The sequence below is a fragment of the Carcharodon carcharias genome, chromosome 8 (genome assembly GCF_017639515.1).
Source record: "Carcharodon carcharias isolate sCarCar2 chromosome 8, sCarCar2.pri, whole genome shotgun sequence".
NCBI classification, from domain to species: Eukaryota; Metazoa; Chordata; class Chondrichthyes; order Lamniformes; family Lamnidae; genus Carcharodon; species Carcharodon carcharias.
Genome location: NC_054474.1, coordinates 122922033 through 122942719, shown reverse-complemented (window position 1 = coordinate 122942719; position 20687 = coordinate 122922033). Strand labels below are relative to the sequence as shown.

Genomic DNA, 20687 nt, shown 5'->3' with positions numbered 1-20687 from the left:
GTGGCTACCGAACAGAGGCACAGGAGTCAGCTGTTGAACTTTTAACAAAAGAATAAAACATTTATTCAACAAGAAAAGATGAACTATATTATAAAACTCCTTCACCCACAGATGTAAACAGATTTGTAAGAATAACACAAGTTACAAAAGCTATTTTATACTCTAGTGTTCACAGTAAGTACATAGTCCATGTAAACTTATGGCACCCTGAGGTCAGACACACCACACTCTGAAACCAAGTCACAGATGCCACCCCAACAGATGCTATGGATCTCTCCTCAACTCCCCCAGACGCTTGTCAAACTGTGAGACAACCAGTCTCACTGATTTTCATCCTTCACGCGAGGGATTCCAATCTCCACTCTCCAAGGCCTCGCCTTGGAATCTTCCCTCAAACTGACATTTTCACTCAGACACCTTACACAAGGGTTCACCTCCAGGGTTTCAAACTTTCCTTCCAATGTTCCTCATCCCTGGGTCACCACATGCACTCAAGCTGTCTTCTACACACTCTCCCTTTCTCAGCAACTCAGCCTTAACAGTACACCACTGCTTCACATGCCCAAAGCAAAGAATTACAGACCTTCGGTTGTCTCTTTGAACCTTCTTGCTTTTTGCAAGCTCACTTTAAATCTGAAGATTGGAGCCTTTCTTTCTGCCCCTCACTCTTAACTTCACTTAACAGGACCTTTTCCTGGGTTCCTGCCCTTCCTTTAACCAGATCTTCTTTGGACTTACTCTTCTTCCACTCCCCTAGACTTTTGGGGTTTTTCTTGCCTTGGGACTTGCTATCTGCCCCCCTTTAGGCTGCTTCTGCTTCACAGCTGCCTTCAAACCAACTGAACTCAAACTGCTTCCAAAACAAACTGCTGTCTTTCTTCTGTGTGTGTCTGTGGGAGGAGCCTGCCTATCTGGCCCCTCTGTTGCTAGACAACAGCACTGTTCTTCCTACTCTTGTGTGTTTACTTTCACATTATAGGGATCATAAATGTCTCATTAGAAATGCAGGCACCCTTTTAAAGTGAAAGTAAAACTCCATTTGACCTTTCTCAACACAGGTACAGAAATACAAATCAAATTTTAAAGCTAAAACTCATTCTTAACACCCACAAACACAAGTATAATTGACTTAAGCTAACTCTACTTCCTAACACCAATTAAAGCCTTACTTAGAAGCCATTTTGACCCAGTGCTGGCATTTTACCAATGTCAGAACGGTCCCCTGCCATGCCCCGAGATCACTGGTTCAAGCAAACAACCTCCCGATACCAGACAGGGGGCCATTGGAGCCAGAGGCTCCATAACCCAGGATGGGATTGCAAGACTGAAAGGTCAGAGCCCTGTCAGCAAAGGCCTGTGGAAGGGTTTCCTCTTTATCTTGATGTCCCTATTGGCTTCAGGAGTCTTCAGTGCAGCACTTCTGTGTGAGCCAGTTAGGGTGCCTCCATGTTGGGCCTCCCTCATTGTCTCTGACCTGCCTCAGCAGCACCCCCAGTAGATCTGATGAGGCTCTAGAACTGTCAGTTATCTGATTGGGCCTGCAGTATCGGGAAACCACCCAGTACCCTGAATAGGACTGAGAATGCAGAGATAGCCAATTAGGAGGCTGCACCCTGGAAGATAGGCGCTAGCCTTGCTGCCAGAAAGTGTAGACTCAGGAGCCCAACATGGGATCCCAACACTGAGTCCTGAAGCACTGGGTAAAACCCAGCCCTTTGTTCTCCACAGTTTCTGGGATGTTCTTTGTACCTTCTACTGAAAAGATAGGCATTAAATAATTGTTTAACATCTCCTCCATTCCCATTATAATTTCTCCTGTCTCAACCTCGAAAAGGCTCACATTTACTTTTGATACTTTCTTTTTAGAAGCTCTTAAAATCTATTTACATATTTCCTTCTAGTTTACTCTCATATTTTAGTTTCTTCCTCTTCAGTCATCCTTGACTGATTTTTTGAAAATTTCCACCCCTCAGGCTATTAGTGCTCTTTCTAGCAACATTGCATACTTCACCTGTAATCATATACATCAGACTAAAACCATTCATCTCTATCTGTGCCGTAACTTCATCTCTCTGTTCTGCTTCAGGAATTCAGATATAGTGCCTTTAACATTTGACTATTTTTCCCTGATGTGACCTTAGTCACTAATGCCCTATATTATTGAACTCTGTCCCTTCATGACATGGTCTTCTTAATTTTACCCAAACAGTTACCCTGTTATGAACTTATCCTTATCTGAACTCTTCTCCCCCATGTTAGTTTAAAGCCCATTATACTGCCTTAGATATTCAATACACTCAAACCCAAGTCCTAGTCCAGTTTAAGCGGAGTCCATTCCAACACAGCAGCATCTTCTCTCTCCAATTCTTGTGCCAATGACCCATGAATTGAAACTCCTACCTTCCATATGCCACTCTTTTAGACACATTTTTCAATCTATAGTCTCTTTGTCCCTATGCCAATTTGTAGATGGTTTAGGCAGTAATCCAGAAATTATTAACTTTCCGGTTCTGCTTTTTAATTTGCACTCTAGCTCCTCAAACCCTCTCAGCAGAGCTTCATTCCTAATTTGACCTATGTCGCTGTTTTCCATGTGGACCATGGCAACAGGATGTTCCTCCCTCTCCCACTCTAAGTTCTTCTCCAGCTTTGAGGAGAGGTCCTCAACCCTGGCACTGGGCAGGCAGCACAATAGGATTCATACTCTTGGCTGCAAAGGACAGTATTTATCCTGCTGACTGCACTGTCCCCTATCACTGCCACATTCCTTTTTCACTCCCCCCAATTGAATGGCTTTCTGCACCAATAATGCCATGGTCAGTTTGCACATCCACCCTGCAGTCCTTGTTCTCATCCACACAAGTAGCAACTGCCTCGTACGTGTTGGACAATGGCTAAGACTGAGGCTTTTCCACCACTTCAAGAGTTTTTTATCCTCCTGAGTCACTTACTTCCTCCTGTCCCTGGTCAATAGCCAAATCTGAACCATAACCTAACTTATGGGTGTGACTGCCTCTTGGATCAAAGAGTTTGAATAACTCTGATCCTCCCTGATAATCCAATGTCCTGCTGCTCAAACACTCTGAGCTAAAGAGGCAGCACAACTCCCATCTCCACCTAAACTTATTTTATATATTTAATTCATTAACATTTTAACATAATCATTTCAATTAGTTTACTTTAAATAATATCATTTGTTGAAATTATGAATTCAATGAAGCATTGGTTATATGCTCCTAGTTTTAAATACCCAAAGCCTCAGCAATACCCAAACCACTGTAAGTATTAAAGGTAAAAGTGCATTTCTAGAGGCCTCTGCACTGAATTCACAATCCCACCAAATTCTCACCTAGCCACCCTGTTTATGGTGCACTCCATTCAAGTTGGGATCTGTGGTTATGCTCTGTGTCTTTGATGCTCTTTAGAGAAGAGATCCAACCAGTTCAATTAATCTTGACAATGAGTACCTGTCAGTTCTGCCATCATCCTTACAGGTCTTCTCTGCAGCCTGTCCTGTGCCTATATATCCTTGTAATAGCATGGCAACCAGGACAGTTCACACTCTTCAAAGTGTATTTTTTTTATTCATTCATGGGGTGTTGGGCATTTATTACCCATCCCTAATTGCCCTTGAGAAGGTGGTGGTGAGCTGCATCCTTGAACTGCTGCAGTCCCTGTGGTATACCCTCTCAGGTTTTGTATTGTATCCCACCAGAATTGAAACCTATGGTTTTGTTTGCTATTTTATGGTCTTATTAACCTGTGTCCCACCTTTAGTGTTTTGTGTATTTGTATTCTTTGATCCTTTGGTTCCTCTGCCTCTTTCAGACGCTGATTACATGCCCATTCTGCAAGTTTAATGTCTTCTTGCATTTTGTTGCAGTCCTCCTCAGTATTAATTGCACCCGTCCAGTTTGGGGTCATCAGAAAATTTTGAACTTGTATTTCAGACTCCTGAGTCCAATGGTGAACAGGAATGATCCCAGCACCGATCCCTGTGGAAGTCTATTTCCCACATCCCAGCAGCTTAGATCAATTATATTAACCCCTACTCTCCGTTTTCTGTTCTGCAGCCAGCTTGCTATCTATTCTGCTACTTGTTCCTTGATTCCATATGATGTGACTATAGTCATGAATCTACTTTGTGACATCCTATTAAAGAGGTTTTTAAAGTCAAAGTTTTTTTTTATTCGTTTGTGGAATATGGGTATTGCTGGCTGGGCCAGTATTTATTGTCCATCCTGAGTTGCTCCTGAGAAGGTGATGGTGAGCTGTCTTCTTGAGCTGCTGCAGTCCATGTGGTGTAGGTACACCAACAATACTGTAAGGGAGGGAGTTCCAGGATTTTGACCCAGCGACAGTGAAGGAACGGCAATATATTTCCAAGTCAGGATAGTGAGTGGCTTGGAGGGGAACCTCCAAGTGGCGGTGTCCCCATGTATCTCTGCCCTTGTCCTTCTAGATGGTAGTGGTCGTGGGCTTGGAAGATGCTGTCTAAGGACCACATGACATCTTTTGCTCCAGCTTGCCCAGGTCCCACTACCCTGCTGGCTGGTAATCACACTTACACCTCCCTGCATACACGTTTTCCTTTGAGAATGATTTGGATTAAACTGTCCAGAAATCCCTCACATGCACCCCTTTTTGTGTCTCTGACTCATTGCTTCAACCATTTCTGAGCTGGTGACTCAAGGAAAAGACTTTGTGGCGGATGTGGTAAACTGAAGTACTCACATTGTCCACCACTTCCCCCACACCACAGGCCTGACAGGCTGCCTGAGCTGCCATTTCTCAATAGTTACTTTTAAAGAGCTCTTTTCAAATGGCTGCTGCGCTCTGCACAGCAAGATCCCACAGAGAACTCCAGATGAAAGACCAGTTGATCTGTCGTGCTGATATTGGGCGTGAGGCCACTGGTGGCCAGGCTGCTGAGGAAGAAAGTCTTTGTTCCATGGCTGCAGTGAGGGGGCTGAGAGGAGGAAGGAAGGACTCCTGTCCTTTGTAGGCTGTTAAAATTCCCAATATGTTTTTATTCCAGGCTATAAGTAAGATGGGCAAATTAGTTGGAAGTTCTGATGTTGGTTGGGTGAAAGGAAACTCTGCATCAGACATGCAATGGGGACGGAGCTCATGATGCTGAGGCTGGAAGCTGTTTGCTAATGTTCTAGGTTCAGGTCTTACGGTGTTAGACAGAATGACTGGGACTTTTATACAGCTTTATCACATCCCTCAGAAATAAACAACACTCAATCCTTTCAATACATTCAATATCAACCTCTGGATCTCTCAGTTAGGTTCCAGTTTGCAATCAGCTCCCAGCTGTCTGTTAGTCCGCATGCAAAGCACTCGAGTTCCTTGACAGGTTCCAGCCTTTAACTCGCTCCTGGGGGAGACCTCTCCCCCTGTCGGGGGGTCGTGCGGGGGTGGGCACGGGTGGGCGCCGACCCGATTGGCGCCTCCAATCGGGTCTGCGCCACCATTTTACGTGAGTGGGCCAATTAAGCACCGAGCGCTCCCTGTGCAGGCGGGGGGTTTCCCTGAGTTGGGAATGCACTCTTTCACACACGCGCAGAAATCTCCCTGAGGCACGGAGCTGCCTCAGGAAGATGAGTTTTAAGTTTGAAAATTTTAATAAAGAAAAAAAATTTTTAAGACATGCCCTCGTGTGACACTGTCACATGAGCTGGGACATGTCAATGACATTTAATGAAAAACTTTATTTAATTTGTAAACCCTTCATGAAGCCTCATCCCGCCTGTGGATGAGGTTCCATGAAAAATGTGAAGGCCCACTGGGCTCTTCGCCTGCCCGCCAACCTTAAGGTTGGATGTATAGCTTTCTCAATAGGTTTAATTAGTTAATTAATGGCCTTAACAGGCCTTTGACAGTTCGGCGGGTGTGCAGCCATTTTGGCTGCGCACCCACCGAACTGAAAATCTAAATGACGTGGGGTGACATCAGGACGCCCACCCGATGTCACCCTGTGTCATTTTATGTCTTGGCGAGTGGGCCCCGTACCTGCTCCCCAAGCCGAAAATTCTCCCCCTGGTGTCTGTTATTCTACACAGCCTGCCCGCAAACTCCTCAGTTAGATTCCCGCCTTTAACTCACTCTTGGGTGGAATCGTACACTAAGTGTGGCAGTGGGTGGGAAAAAGGACATTTTACCCGCTAGCCATAATGGCAGGTTTCATAACGTAACGTCCCATTCCTACCTCATTAATTATGCATTCCCAGGAAACACACCAGGTTGCGGGCAGGGCAGATTTTGATTTGCCCGTCCCATTGTCACCTCAGGCCTTCAGTAAACTGGGCGCCATATTTAAAGGCCTCCCCTGCACAGACCCAGCACTCTTCAAATGATAGAAAGCTGCTGGGAACTAATGGCTGCCAAAGGGAGGAGACATGCTGCCCCCAGATTTATCACTGCCTCCCTCAGGCACCTACTGGGCGCAGTGGAGACCTGCCACAAAGTCCTCTACCCCTGCTCTGGCGAAGACCAGCAAGCAAGATCATCAATCCAGCTTGGGAGGTGGTGGCAGCGGTGGTTAGCCCCAACTCCCTGCAAAAGAGAACAATCACCCTGTGCCAAAAGAGGATGAATAATTTCCTCCATTCCATCAGGGTAAGTCACTCTTCTCATCACTCTCCACTCATACACTCACTAACCCATCACACAGCCACAGGGTTCTCACTCACTGCCAGCTTGAGCGACATCACCATTCACTCTCTCACACAGACCTTCATCTGCCCTGCAGAGCTTGCCCTCATCCCATCCATGGCACCATTCATCACCCACACATGCCAGACATCCTTATCATCTGGCCTAGCAGGCATCCTGCTTATGCTTTCTCGATCTCTTTTCATGCAGGACAAGCTGGCACACAGCAAAAAGGAGAGGTCACAGATTGGTGGAGGAGTGCCTGACTTCAAGGTCCTCACGGACTTTGAAAATAGAATCATCCAGCTGGTCGGCAATGATCTGGACCATTCCTGTGCTGATGGTGAGGTAGGTGGTGCTGAACCAAGTGAGGATCCAGCATTGCAAAATCCATCAGACAACCATGCGGTGAGCCAATTCCCCTGTTCTCCAGTCCCCTGTCATTCACTAATTATCTCTCCTTGCTTTCGCAGGCACAAATGGGAAGCAGCCGAGACAGTCCATGACCCAGGTCCTCGATCAAGCCTCAAAAGCACCTCGGAAGAAGAATCTGATGACACCCTAATTGAATCCCGTCACAGCACTCACCCACACCCTCCACCAGCGCAGAGACACACCTCAGCAGGACCTAGCTTTAGAGTAGCCTCTGGATCACAATCTGGTGAGCAGATCGCACTGTCTGATCCACAGCAGGCAGCAGCAGGGACTTTCCAGGTTTCTGGCATTCAGAGGGCTGCTGCAGACCAGAAACCTGCTGAGTCTGAGTCAGATGAGGAGCCTCTGGACTCAGTCATGTCTCAGTTGCTGGGGCTGCAAAGGCAAGCTCAGGAACATCAGGAAGGAATGTCTGCTGCACTCCTCAGATTGCAAGGCACAATGGAGGAGTGCGTCTGCCTTCAGGCTGAGGTGATAGCGCCGGCATGCCAACACACCGAGGTCAACACTGGTAGGATGGTGGCTGCCATGGAGACCTTGATCCAGGACACTGGTCCTGCACTGCTGCGGGGGCTGGACTCCATCGCTGACACCATATTTGGCCTCCAACAGTGCCCTCAACGTGAAAGGGTTGTGGGGATCGATCTCACTCCAGCTTCCCCTTCTCCTCAGTCAGCCTGGGGCCATCGGGCACTCATAGGGAGGTGTACACACCAGAGCCATCCACCCAGGTGACTCTGGGATGGCCCGGTCCATCCAAATCCCTTCTTCCTGTAACCCCAGCAGCTCCACCTCCACAGGCCCAGGAGGGTATCACTGCTGCACAGCAAACCCTGAAATCAGGCTGGGGCCATCCAGGTCTTGGTCATCCAGAGGTAGCCCATCAAGGTCATCACAGACAGGGTGTAGCAGTCAGCAGGCTACCTCCACCTCCACCTTGGATGTCGGGGGAGCACCAAGACATAGTGGCATGGTTAGGAAGGTTAAGAAGATGTAACTCTTTTAGAGTTAAAACAATTAAACTAAATTAACAAAATGAAGGACAAATCAAGCACAGCCCCTAATTCAAGTCAGCCATAAAACTAAGGACAAAGTTTAAAGGAAACTTACAAACTTTAAACCAAAATGTGATTAAGGAGGTCAATAAAACATCCCAGTCCCCGCGGCACCCACCGAGCACGGAAGGCCTTGAGAGTGCCAGCAGACACCGGGTGCTCCCTCTCCAAGGATATCCGGCCCCGAACGTAGCCACGGAAGAGGGACAAACAATCGGGTGGGACTCCCCCGTCAATCGCCCGCTGCCTGGACCTGTTAATCACTTATGCATAATGTTCAGTACTGTAATTAAACTCCCAAGAATATCTCTTTGCCTCTGGTTCCTTGTTATGATGAGCAGTGATTGTGTCACTCAGATGTGAAACCTTGGTCCCTGCACAACATGAAGGCAGGCATTCAGTCCAGGGCCTCACCCCTGTGCTTTGTGCAACCTTCCCAGCATACTGATGGTGCGCCTTCATAGTCATGCCTGCACCTTGATGAGGCTTATTATTGCTGCAAGAATGTCCTGGACCGGCAGCACAGAGTTCTGTCTCTCTGTGCGCTCCCAGCATCTTTGAGGTGCGACTGGCTCCACATCTCATCAGCATCTGTGTCTGGTGACAATGTGGTTCTGATGGGTTCAGCTCACGAAGGATGCCATAGGATCAGGAGAAGTTAAAGTTTCCCCATGCATCTCCATGATATGACCCTGTTCACAGAGCGCAAGCAACCTGCCATCAGCCAGACAGGAGTCAAACATTCACAATAAGCTATGTGAGGATCTATGGAGCATCCCAACTGCATATCATCATTATCCTCCACAAATTTTGCAGCTATGAGTGCCTCCCAAATGCACCCTCCTTGTCTGGCTAGTGTGATGGCCTCATTGCTGGCATCCTTGCAGACCTCCTCGCCCTCATCTCCGTCGACATCCTCTTCATCGGAGGAAATGTGCAGCTCCTCCATCTCCTCCTCAGCCAGCTCCTCCCCCTGTTTCCAGTCTTCCCTAGACTCGGGGAGGTGCCAGAGGACTGGAGAATTGCAAATATTACGCCCTTGTTCAAAAAACGTTGTAAAAATAAGCCCAGCAATTACAGACCAGTCAGTTTAACTTCAGTGGTGGCCAAGATTCTAGAAACAATTATTCGGGATAGAATTAGTAGTCATATGGAAAAATATGGGTTGATTAGGAAGAGCCAGCATGGATTTCTAAAGGGGAAATCGTGTTTAACTAACTTGCTGGAGTTTTTTTGTAGAGGTAACAGAAAAGGTTGATGACGTTAATGCTGTTGATCCACCACTGTACATGGACTTTCAAGAGGCATTTGATACAGTGCCATACAACAGCCTTGTGAGAGAAGTTATTGCTCATGGAATAAAAGGGACAGTAGCAATGTGGATACAAGATTGACTGAAAAATAGGAAGCAGAAAGGTCAATGGATATTTTTTAGGCTGGAGGAAGGTTTGTAGTGGGGTTCCCCCAAGGGTCGTTATTGGAGCCCTTGTTTTTCTTGATATATATTAATGATCTAGATCTTAGTGTGCAGGGGACAATTTCAAAGTTTGTGGATGATATGAAGCTTGGGGTGTTGTGAACTGTGAGGAGGATGGTGTGGAACTTCAAGAGGACATAGACAAGATGGTGGAGTGGGCAGGTGAAGTTCAATGCGAAGTGTGAGGTGATGCATTTTAGTAGGAAGAACATGGAGACAATATAAAATAAGAGGTGAAATTTTGTAGGGGATGCAGGAGCAGAAAGACTTTGGTGTATATATGCATAGATCATTGAAAGTGGCAGGACAGGTGGAGAGAGCAGTTAATAAAGCTTATAGTATCCTGGGCTTTATTGATAGGGGCATAGAGAATAAGAACAGGGAGGTTATGATGAATTCATATAAGACACTTGTTAGGCCTCAGCTGGAATATTGTGTACAGTTCTGGGCATCACATTATATAAAGGATATAAACACATTAGAGAGACTGCAGAAGAGGCTTACAAGAATGGTTCCAGGGATGAGAAACTTCAGCTATGAGGATAGATTGGAGAGGCTGGGACTGTTCTCCTTGGAGAGGAGAAGGCTAAGAGGAGATTTGATAGAGGTGTTCAAAATCAAGAGAGGGCTGGTCAGAGTAGATAGGGAGAAGCTGTTCCCACTTGTAAAAGGATTGAGAACAAGAGGGCACAGAATTAAAGTGATTTGCAAAAGAAGCAAATGTGACGGGAGAGAAAACTTTTTCTCACAATGAGTGGTTCGGGTCTGGAAGGCACTGCCTGGAAGTGTGGTGGAGGCAGGTTCAATCGAGACATTCAAGAGGACATTAGATGATTATTTGAATAGAAACAATGTGCAGGGGTTATGGGGAAAAGGCAGAGCAATGGCACTAAGTCATAATGCTCATTTGGAGAGCCAGTGCAGACACGATAGGCCTCTTTCTGCATCATTAAACTTCTGTGATTCTGTTGCAGTATCAGGTTGTAAAGGGTGCAGCAGGTGACGATGATGCGTGACACCCTCTGTGGATTGCACTTCAGGGCCCACCAGATTGGTCCAGACACCGGAACCTCATCTTCAACATCCCAATGGTCTGCTCTACCAAAGTGCGAGTTGTAGCATGAGCCTGGTTATACTGTTGCTCTGCTGCAGTCTGAGGCCACCACATAGGTGTCAACAGCCACGGCCTCTGTGGGTAACCCTTGTCTCTGAGGAGCCAACCTTGCAGCCTCTGTGGAGCCTGGAAGACGTCAGGGATCTGTGAACAACTGAGGATGTACGAGTTGTGCACACTCCCTAGAAACCTTGCACAGACGTGCAGGATGCATTTGTGGTGGTTGCACACCAGCTGCACATTCAGCGAGTGGAAGCCCTTGCAGTTGACATAGCTTGTTGCCACAGAGAACTGAGTGCTAAATGAGTGCAGTAAAATGCACCCTGCACCTGTGGGAAACCTGAGATCTGGATAAACCCCTGTGCTCTTGCATCCTGGCTTTCTTGAACCTGGGTGAAATGCACAAAGTTGTGTGCCTTCGCAAAGATCTGTGGCCTCATGGATACATTTGTGGGTGGAGGCTTGTGATATCCCACAGAGCTCACTTGTAGAACCCTCAAAGCAGCCAGCGGCACAGAAATTAAGCACCACAGTCTCTTTCACGGGCACAGGCAGCGGATGCCCTCCATGTCCCCATGTCATGAAATCCTGTATCAGGTGGCAGATGTGACCAACCAGTTCCCTAGACATGTGCAGTCTTCGGCGACACTGGTTCCTAGTCACCTGCAGGAATGAAAGGCGGCATCTATAGACCTTGGGTCTAGCTAAGTGCTGACAAGAAATGGTTCACTATGGCTCTTCATCAGCGTGTGCAGGCGCCCCAGCTGTCCCTTCTTCCTGAGGGTGCTACTCTTCCCTCTACACAGCCAGATGCCTCCATCACTGTCTTCTCCTTCATCTCCACTCTCTGTAAGCCATGAGGCATACAGCTAGTTCACCAGGCTCCATGACCCTGATGTACTCCTCCTGTAGGGTGAAAGAGAAGAGACACGTTGGTTAGGTTGGGTGTACTAAGAACCCCTCTTGGGTAAGTGTGAAGGCCCCTTAATGCATCCCAGAAAGTGCTGGCAACCACTTGGATGGCCAGAGATTAGTGCGCTCCATGGCTGCCCGAAACCCCAACCATCTCCGCCCCAGTCCGACTGACCGATTAGTGGCAGCTTTGCCCATTGGACTGCATGCTGTGCTCTCAGCTCAGGTACAGGCATTCTCCTAACCCATGCTGCAAGGCTGCACTGTTGGCTTGAACCATGGGGGAGACTGGTCCAAACCGGGATGCTGACATTGCAAGGGGCTGTGAGCACCTCCACCAGTGACATGGCCCGCTTTAGCAATGAGATTGTACAATGTGCCCAATTGTCCATCTGTTCTGCAGTCCACTAAAATGCTCAGTAGTTTGCAGTGTGTGCCCAAGAGGTGAAAAGCTCCAGAACACTGGGTGGCACTTTGATGCCTCTGCATTGCTTGAGTGGGCGGATAAGCTAGAAGCCCGACTCCAACCATATTGATGTGGCTGCGCCCGAGCTGTCTCAGCTGCAGAGGGAATAGTCACTTTACACAAGGTTTCCATACTGCGTGGCTGCTTCCCTCCCTCCTGCATGTTCACCACCATCAGACCATGCTGCCTTGCCCCGCCCCAACTCGACCCAAATGCAGTGCAGCCCTGGCCCTGGCACCGCACTGTCTGAAAGCCAGGAAGAAGCGACTTGCCTGTGCCCTCGCCTGAAGGTGCGGCGCCTCAACCTTGAAGTTGAACGGGTGACCCTCGCGGGGACTGCTCGCCATTAATGTGCACTCACCTCCGAGTTCCCCTCGATGTTCAGCTCGCCAGGTGCACACCTTTTAAACACTGTTGTGAAACACATCGGCGTGACTGTCGGATGATCCAGGCGTGGCGTGGTTGGGGGGTGTGGAGGGGTGGGGGGGAATTCCAGCGAGTAAGATTTATAATGATATGCAGATGTATTAAAATAATGTTTCCCACATCCAGTGGCGGGAATCACAGCCCGCCATTGACAGCCCGCATTGTGGACGATTGCAAACTGGTTTCATGATGTCATGAAGCCGATTTTTGGCCATCCTGCCATACTGTCCACTGACGCCCATCGTGACGCCAACAAGGATGGAAAGTTCCACCCCGGTGTCTGCTATTCTACATATAAACCCCTGCAAGCCCCTCAATTAGGTCAGAGCCCATATCTCACTCCTGGATGTCTTTTATTCAATATATAAACCAATCAAATCCCTCAGTTAAATTCCAGCCTGTAAATCATTCCAATATTTCCAATATTCTACATGTAAACCATTGATTCCAGCCTGTAACGCACACCCAGGCATCAGTTATTCCATGTATAAACCATGTTCATGTTGAGGCAAACTGCCTCAACTGGATTCCAGCCTGTACATCGCTCCCAGCTACCTGTTGTTCCACATATAAACTTGATAAACTTGTTGATTACATTCTGATGTGTAAATTACTCCTGGATATCTGCATGCTTAGAGTGTTCACAGAGGGTGAAGGAGGTGCCAAGTGCTTTAAACCTGGAATATTAGGAAATAAGTAAATACTTACACTGAAGGACGTAGGACCTGACATCACAATTGAACAGAAGGAGCGGCAGACTTCAAGGAAGTTAAGATACGTGTCTAGATCCAGATATCCATTTGCGTGTTTAGTGTCTTTAGTGGTTAGTCTTAACTTGAACTGGTAACGATTTAATAAGGATTAGGGAAGATTTAGGTGTGATTACATGTGAATCAAAGGAAAACAAGGTAAGTGGTTAAATTCCAACTGAATTTAAAGTCGCGAGTTATTGATAGCCAATTAATCACTCTAACTAATTACCAATTTATTTAACATCAAGTCAATGGCCTATTTAATAAATCTAAATCTCAAATGACTATTTAATTAGGAACTAAAATATAGATAATTAACAAATTAATTAATGGCTGTGCAGCCAGTGTGTATGGACAACAAGATGGTCCCAACCTGCAACATCTGTAAGAAATGTCTCTGCCTCAAAACATTCCAGCTCAGAGTCATTGAGCTAAAGTCTAAATTAGGTACTTAAGGGAGGAGGTGGAATTATTAGGCAATTTACACCAGACGACAGTCACCCCAGATAGCACCGCCTGTCAATCATCTAGCTATGGTGAATGTAGGAAAGGTAGTGAAGTCTACAGACATCTCCCTGTCACCTCTTCAAAAAATTCAATTAAGATTCGTCAGCGATGCCCTGTCCTTTACAAAACAATGTTAGCTCTCTCTGATCAGCTGAAGATTTTCAAGATGTTCAGTCACTCTGTCCTCCATTATAGACTCTTGCACTTCCCCAATAATAGCTGTTAGGCTAACTGGTCTATCATTCCCTGGTTTCATTTTCTTACCTTTATTATATAATGGAGTGACATTCACTTTTTTCAAATCTAAAGGAACGGTTCCTGTAATGAAAAAACTTTGGAAGATTATTGTCAGGGCATCTGCAATGTTCTCACCTACTTCCTTTAAAAACCTGGGGTGGAAACCATCTGGTCCGAGGGATTTGTCGCTCTTTAGGCATGTTAATTCCTCCATCTCTGTTATTTTTATGTTATGTTGATTTGGTGAGTCCCTGTGCTGATTCAATATTTGTTTCCTTTGGACTTCTTCCTCTACTGTAAATACTGACACAAAGTAATAATTCAACATGTTCATTATTTCTTTATGTTACAGAGGTGTGCTGATTTCAAATATTAAATTGCAACATTATCTGCTAGACTCGCATATGGAACTTAAAAAAAAAAGGCAGTTTCAACTGTTAAAACAAATACACTGATTTAAGATAGCTGTCACAGGCCATCTGACATGTGTACAACTGTAAGTTGGTCAAGTTTCTCTAGAAGTTTCCAAAGTGAATTACAATTAGGACATATCCAGGCATCCCTCCTGTGGAATTTCAGACCTACTCATGACAAAGATTACATCAAAGATGGACTGAAACTTAAAATGGCCCTCACCATTTGCATTACTAAAAAAAGCCACATTCCATTCCATCAAATTAGTCAAACTGGTCTTGTATACCTTAATATAGAATTCCGGGAGTATCGGTTCCAATGGTACTAGTTTTGACAATGTTGAACTGGATTTTGCCAGAGACAATGGCTACCGTGGAGATATTGATATGTTCTTCCTAGCTCATTACATGGAAGAATGGGTCATTCAGGAGTGATGGCTTGACATTAAAAAAATAATCACCTAGGCTATAACACATTAGCCAAGGTTGGTCCAAACATGAGCTAATCAATTACCTTCTGTGGAATATTCAATCATTATGGGGAGAGAGGTTATGAGATTGAGATCACCAGTTTTACATGTCTTTTACTACAAAGGCCTATTTGTTGAGTGTGAAAAAAGAACATCTGAAAGCAGCAAAAAATTGCTGCTTGCTTTTTTCTCACTTTCAACTAAAATGAACCCTGCTTGCTTTTATTAGACTGTGGACAACAGACTGAGAAATTATAAAGACTTCATATTCCAAAGCAGCATTTCCAGGAGGAAAAATAAACAAGGTTTGTGTTTTAGGAACTGCCTCAGCCACAAACAACAGTACAGGACTCATAATCTTTGAACTCTTTATATCTTTGCCTCTTTTTGTTAAATCTTAATTTGGCTAAATTTTTAACCTCCTCTACTTTGTCACTGGTATTTTTGCATGCTTGTGTGTGCATGCGTGTGTGTGTGTGTGTGTGTGTGTGTGTGTTGTGTGTGTGTATGTGTGTGTGTGTGTGTGTGTGTGTATGTGTGTGTTGTGTGTGTATATGCGAATGTGTTGTGTGTGTGTGTGTGTGTGTGTGTGTGTGTGTATATGCGTGTGCGTGTTGTGATAGTTGGGACGGGTGGAATGGTCCGGCCCCATTGGCAGCGGGTGCCATGCAGAGTATGGGGTGGGGGGAGAATTCAGTGTGAGGGGGCAGAAATGGGTTTGATGCTGGTGTGAAACCACAGTGGGATCATCCGATGGTGTCTGCCATGGTGTAATGCAAATCCCGCTGGAGGCAAGTGTGAACACGCTTTGCATCCCGGTAATGGGATGCAAAGCAAGGCTTGATCAGAATCAACTCCCCATGCCTGATTTACCGTGATGCTGGCAGGGAAAGACACCAGCCCAGAACACGCCTGGACAAGCGAGACGTGCAGAAGTCAGAATTTACCATTAAAGCCTTGCTCAGATTGCAGACAGCCAAGGAGCAGAAGATGCTGGAGCCCTGGAGGAACACGTGCATTGTGCGCTGGTTCCACCGCGAAGCAGCTCACGGAAGGTGGGTGGAACAGCATTGATGCTTCGGGTCTGCTTCAGAACATCACGGCCGTGGCCATGGGCAGCTACTGATGATCAGCGAGGTTGGGAGGAGATGAAGGTCCAGCTGTGAGTGGGGGAGGAAGGGGTATTGGGTAGGGGTTGAGGTTGGAAGGGGGTAGATGAAGGTGTTGGGGTGACGTGAGGTTTGGGAAAAAGGTGTCAGGGGGGTGAGGTTGGGGGAGAAACAAAGCTGTTAAAGGGATTAGATGGGGGGGTGTTGAAGATGTCTGGGTAGAGGAAGGAGTATGGGAGGAGGATAGTGTAACAGGGAAGAATGCTGCAAGTGTGAAGCTAGGTATAAGGGGGGAGGAAGCTGTAAAGGAGGGAGTTCAGAGAGGGGAAGGTGCCCCGGTGGAGGGGGAAGTAAGTGGGGAGATGTCCAGACGAAGGTGCAAGGGAGGGGTCTGTGGAGTCAATGACTGCCTCCTGGGGAGTGAACTGAGGGTGGACATGGTGGGAGGGAATGGTGAGTGTGACAAGGGGCAGACGGAGAAGGAAGGGTGGGAGGGTGAGGGTGCATCGGTAATGGTAGACGGGGTGGCGGGGGTGGTTGGTGAGTCACGGAGGCAGACACGGACACTAGGGGTGGGAAAGTGTAGATTGGGGGGGGTCAATGTGGGCGGGGTGGGGTCTTCTGGGAGGTAGGGAATGTGCATGTTCTGGTCATCCTGGAATGATAAGGGTTTGGATTGGTGGGTGACGGTGGGGAGGTGGAAGGTGATGGCAGGGATGGGGGAAAGGACATGGATGACTTGGGGAGCGGAAAGGCCAGGGGAGCTAAGAAAGAAATTCACCACAGCCATGTTTCTCAGATCGAAAGTGAGAGGAGCCTCGTGTAGGATGGGCTCAAGTTCTGCATGGGAGTGTGATCAATGGGTGGGCAGAGATGTAGCTCAGCTCAGATGAACAACAGAAAGCAAACCCCATCAGGCAGCACTAAAAATGCTCAGGACATTGAGATGAGTGTGATGGAGGAAGGCTCCGCGTGTGTTGGGCAGGCTTGCATTTGGCTCTGCAAGCCCCTGCCACACACACACTTCTCCCTCCAGAATCACTCATGGACCGGCTGTGCACAGCTGATGCTGTGGAGGGGTGGTGATGCGGTGGGAGGACTTGTGAAGCCTGCCAATGAAGCTGAAAGACACCATTACACATTATTCAGCAAAGGTGAATATATTTCCAGGTTATGAAGTGAAAAAATGTGTTCACCCGTGCAACCCCTTAAGATCAGAAATTCTCAATTTTTCTATTTCTATCACTTCTTCTAGGTGCTGCCCTGACATCCTTAGGAGGGGTGGAGACAGCCTGTGCAACGGTTGGCCCTGTTGCCTCTGACGACTTTGGCGTGGGTCCTCTGGAGAGCCGAGGCCTTGAGGACCTCGGCCTACTCTGGCTGTCCTCCTGTAGGCCAGCTGCTCCCTCTGCAATGACAGAGGATGAGGTTGAGGGGGTCACAGGCAAAGGGGACTCGGAGGGAGCAGATAGCCTCTGAGATTCCTGAGTAGATGACCCAAGGTCTTCCTGGACACGCAGGGGTGTCCAGTTGCCGTACCTCCTCTCGTGGGTGTCTGAGGGCCCCAACCTGACTCCTTGAGGGGAAGAAGCACCTGGAGGGATGTTGAAGTGCCTCGTTTCCCTCTCGTGTCGCCACTGCAGGAATTCACCCAAGGTGCCCATAATGGAGTGCAGGTCTGCACACATCTCCATGTTCAGCTGGACCAGGGTCTCCATGGCTTCTGCCATCCTCCCCATATAAACCTCCTTACTCACACATCTGGGCACCATTTCTTAAGAGAGCAGGCAGACACATGCCTCCAAATCGTGTGCCACTCTGTTGAGGGCTTCCAACAGCTCTGTGTGATTTTCCCCCACCTTCTGCTGACTCTCCAGGGTGAGTTGGAAGGCTGGATCCAGAGGCTCATCATCAGACTCAGACCTCACAGATGTCTCTTTCCCAGCAGTCCTCCGACTGCCAGGGAGCTCGGCTGAAGCTGCCTCCTCCTGCTGCAGACTTGAGTCTGTGCGGTGACCACCACATTGTGAAACTGAGCCTGTCCTAGATCTAGATCGAGGTGTGTGTTGCTGTGCTGTGGAGGGTGTGGGTAAGCGCTGTGATGGGTCTTCAGTAATGCTGTCCTCAGGGTCCTCGTCCGAGGTGTTCTCGTCTCTGGGATCGGGGTCACAGTTGCCTGAGGGTGATGTGGCAGATGTGCCCAGGAGAGAAAGTGGAGATTATTAGTGCTTGGAAGCTGTGTTGAACACAGAACAGTGGGCTCAGAGTAGTGTTGAGAGAGGGATAATGTGATGCAGGATTCTTACGTGGGTTTTCGCCGCCCACCTCACTGTTGCCGCAGGAATGGTCCACGTACTGTCTGGCCAGCTCCAATGAGCAACTCTCGAACGGAGTGAGGACCTTGATGTCCAGCATTTCGTCCCCAGGTCTGGGTCCTCTCTTGGTGATTGTGCATGATCTGGTCCTGTGTAAAGATAGATGGAGAGAGTGCGGGCAAGGCGCATGCCAGGCCAAATGAATCAGGCGTGTGTGCGTACTGAGTGGAGCCATGGATGGGATGATGAGGTGATCTCCAGAGGAGATGATGCCAGATGGAGCTGTGAAGGTGTGTGTGAGAGAATGAATGGTGATATCCCTCGAGCTGGCAGCAAGTGGGATGCCAGTGAATGCTTGATGGGCTTGTGAGTGGGTGAGTTGAGAGCTGACTTACCCTGGCAGCATGGATGAGATCATTCATCTGTTTTCAAAACTGGATGTGTGCAATGTTGGCACTGACCACTTCTGCCACTGCCCCTCCAATCCAGAGTGGTGAGATTGATGGGCCTCTCGTAGCCAGAGTGGGGATAGAGGACATTGCAGTGGACCTCCATGGTGTCCAGAAGGCATCCCAGGGATGCATCACTAAATTGACAGGGGGGCTTCATTCTTCTTGGCCTTTGGGACCATGTCTTCACTGGAGCCCTCCTGAACTGGAAGCATTGAGAAGTGTGCGAGCAGCTGCATTTTAAATATGGCGCCTGGCGTGAGGAAGCGGCAAGGTAATGACACGGTGAGGAAATCAGAAGCTGCATGGCAGTGATCCAGCATATTTCCTGTGAATGTAGTATTAATGAGGTGCTGGGAAGGGGACTTTACGGCGCAAAAAAATTGCAGCTGGCGGGTAAAACATCGTTTGTCATGCTTGCTACTGCACTTAGTGCAAACCTGGGACGATTCTGCCCAACGTGTGTTTACCTATTTTAAATATCTTTACCTGGAGGGGTTTTCAGCACAATAAAAACTAACACCTTATATTCAAGAAAGCCTGTCGGACTGAGTTCTTTGCAATCAGCACATAAACAGTTAAGTGCAGGCACTGAATTAGCATGTTCATCCTTATAACTTTCAAAAACCTTTGTTACGATCAACCAAGGAGTGACAAAAACAGGGGGTGTCCTCGCAGCCTTCCTCATCTGGTTGTAACACTTATTTTCACTGACACCGTCACCCTTAGCACTTTTCAAAGCTCCAATATTGCTCCTGACCACTCTCTGTTTCCCTCAAGCAATTGTAAAACACTTTAGTATTGATTTTGAGATCTCTAACACCCCTTCTTGTGGCACGCTATTTTGTCAACCATTACTATTCTTTGCATCTTTCCCATTTGCCAGAATTGGTGCTGCTTTTTACATCTTTTCTTGCCTCTTACCTCTTTATGGTGATGGCAGAGCAGGTTCGAAGGGCTGAATGGCCTACCCTTGCTCCTATTTTCTATGTTTCTATTTTTAGTGGCCCACTGCAGTCTATTTGGACAAGAGTAACCTATGGGCTGGGTTTTCCCGGTTGGCACATGATTCCGATATTGGCCTCAATTTCGGGTTGGGAACTTGGAGGTGGCTGGAGTGGGCATTGGTCATGACTTTCCTGGAGGCGCCCAGTTAAGAACCCGCAAAGAGGTGCGCCATCCAATGAAGGGTGGCAGGCAGGGCCAGGGAAGCGTGAGGCCCAATCAGAGGGCCCATAGTGCTGTTTGGTGTGGCAGCTCCTCTGGGAGAGGTGGCTACTGCAGAGGCAGGTAGAGAAGTGCGAGGGTGCATCAATATGAATGCACTCTCTGACATGTTCTACAAACGGTAGATTGCAGAGGCCTAGAGCGAGTCAGGCAGTCGATGTGGAGGGGGAACCATTCACAGGGCTGTTTTTGGCCTTCTGTCTTCGTGGCATCTTTATTGTGATATATAGCCTCCAGCTTCGATGGCTCCCATTCTCCCAGCTCCTGGCTTGCCAGTAGGAGGCCACCTCTAGAGAGCTGGTGAGCTCCGCATCCCGTGGAAGGGGCCGGTCCAACATTGGGAAGGTCACGTCTCCATTGGAACTGACTCCTAAATGGGCCCTTATATAGGGTAAATGGCTGCAAGACTTGTTGGAGTGGGCAGGCAGATTTCTTCCTTGCCCATCCTCTGAAGTTCCCCCAAAGGGCAACGGGGGGAGGGGAAATGCACTGGGAAGATATCTCAATGCAATTCCCACCTATTTTCCTGGATGCCCCATCTCCAACCATGTATCTATGTTTCAATGCAGTTAGAATTTAATCACTTTTGACCCCCACTTAATTACACAAATATGAAATCCTTAGCTCAAGCTTAAGACTAACCACTAAGGACACACTAAGCAA

General features: G+C 47.6%; 1 protein-coding gene across 5 annotated transcripts in view; it reads right to left on the bottom strand.

Moving 5' to 3' along the window:
• tor4aa (torsin family 4, member Aa) overlaps positions 1-20687 on the bottom strand; it is a 188526-nt gene that overhangs the window by 9441 nt on the left and 158398 nt on the right. For 2 of the 5 annotated variants that reach the window (XM_041192804.1, XM_041192796.1), the window contains exon 1: positions 584-834. The exons of 2 other annotated variants lie outside the window; for them this stretch is intronic. The gene's annotated coding sequence lies outside the window, so the exon portion shown is untranslated. Of the gene's footprint in view, positions 1-583; positions 835-14176; positions 14267-20687 lie in introns of those variants that run through there. One more of the 5 variants, XM_041192800.1, reaches the window with a different exon arrangement.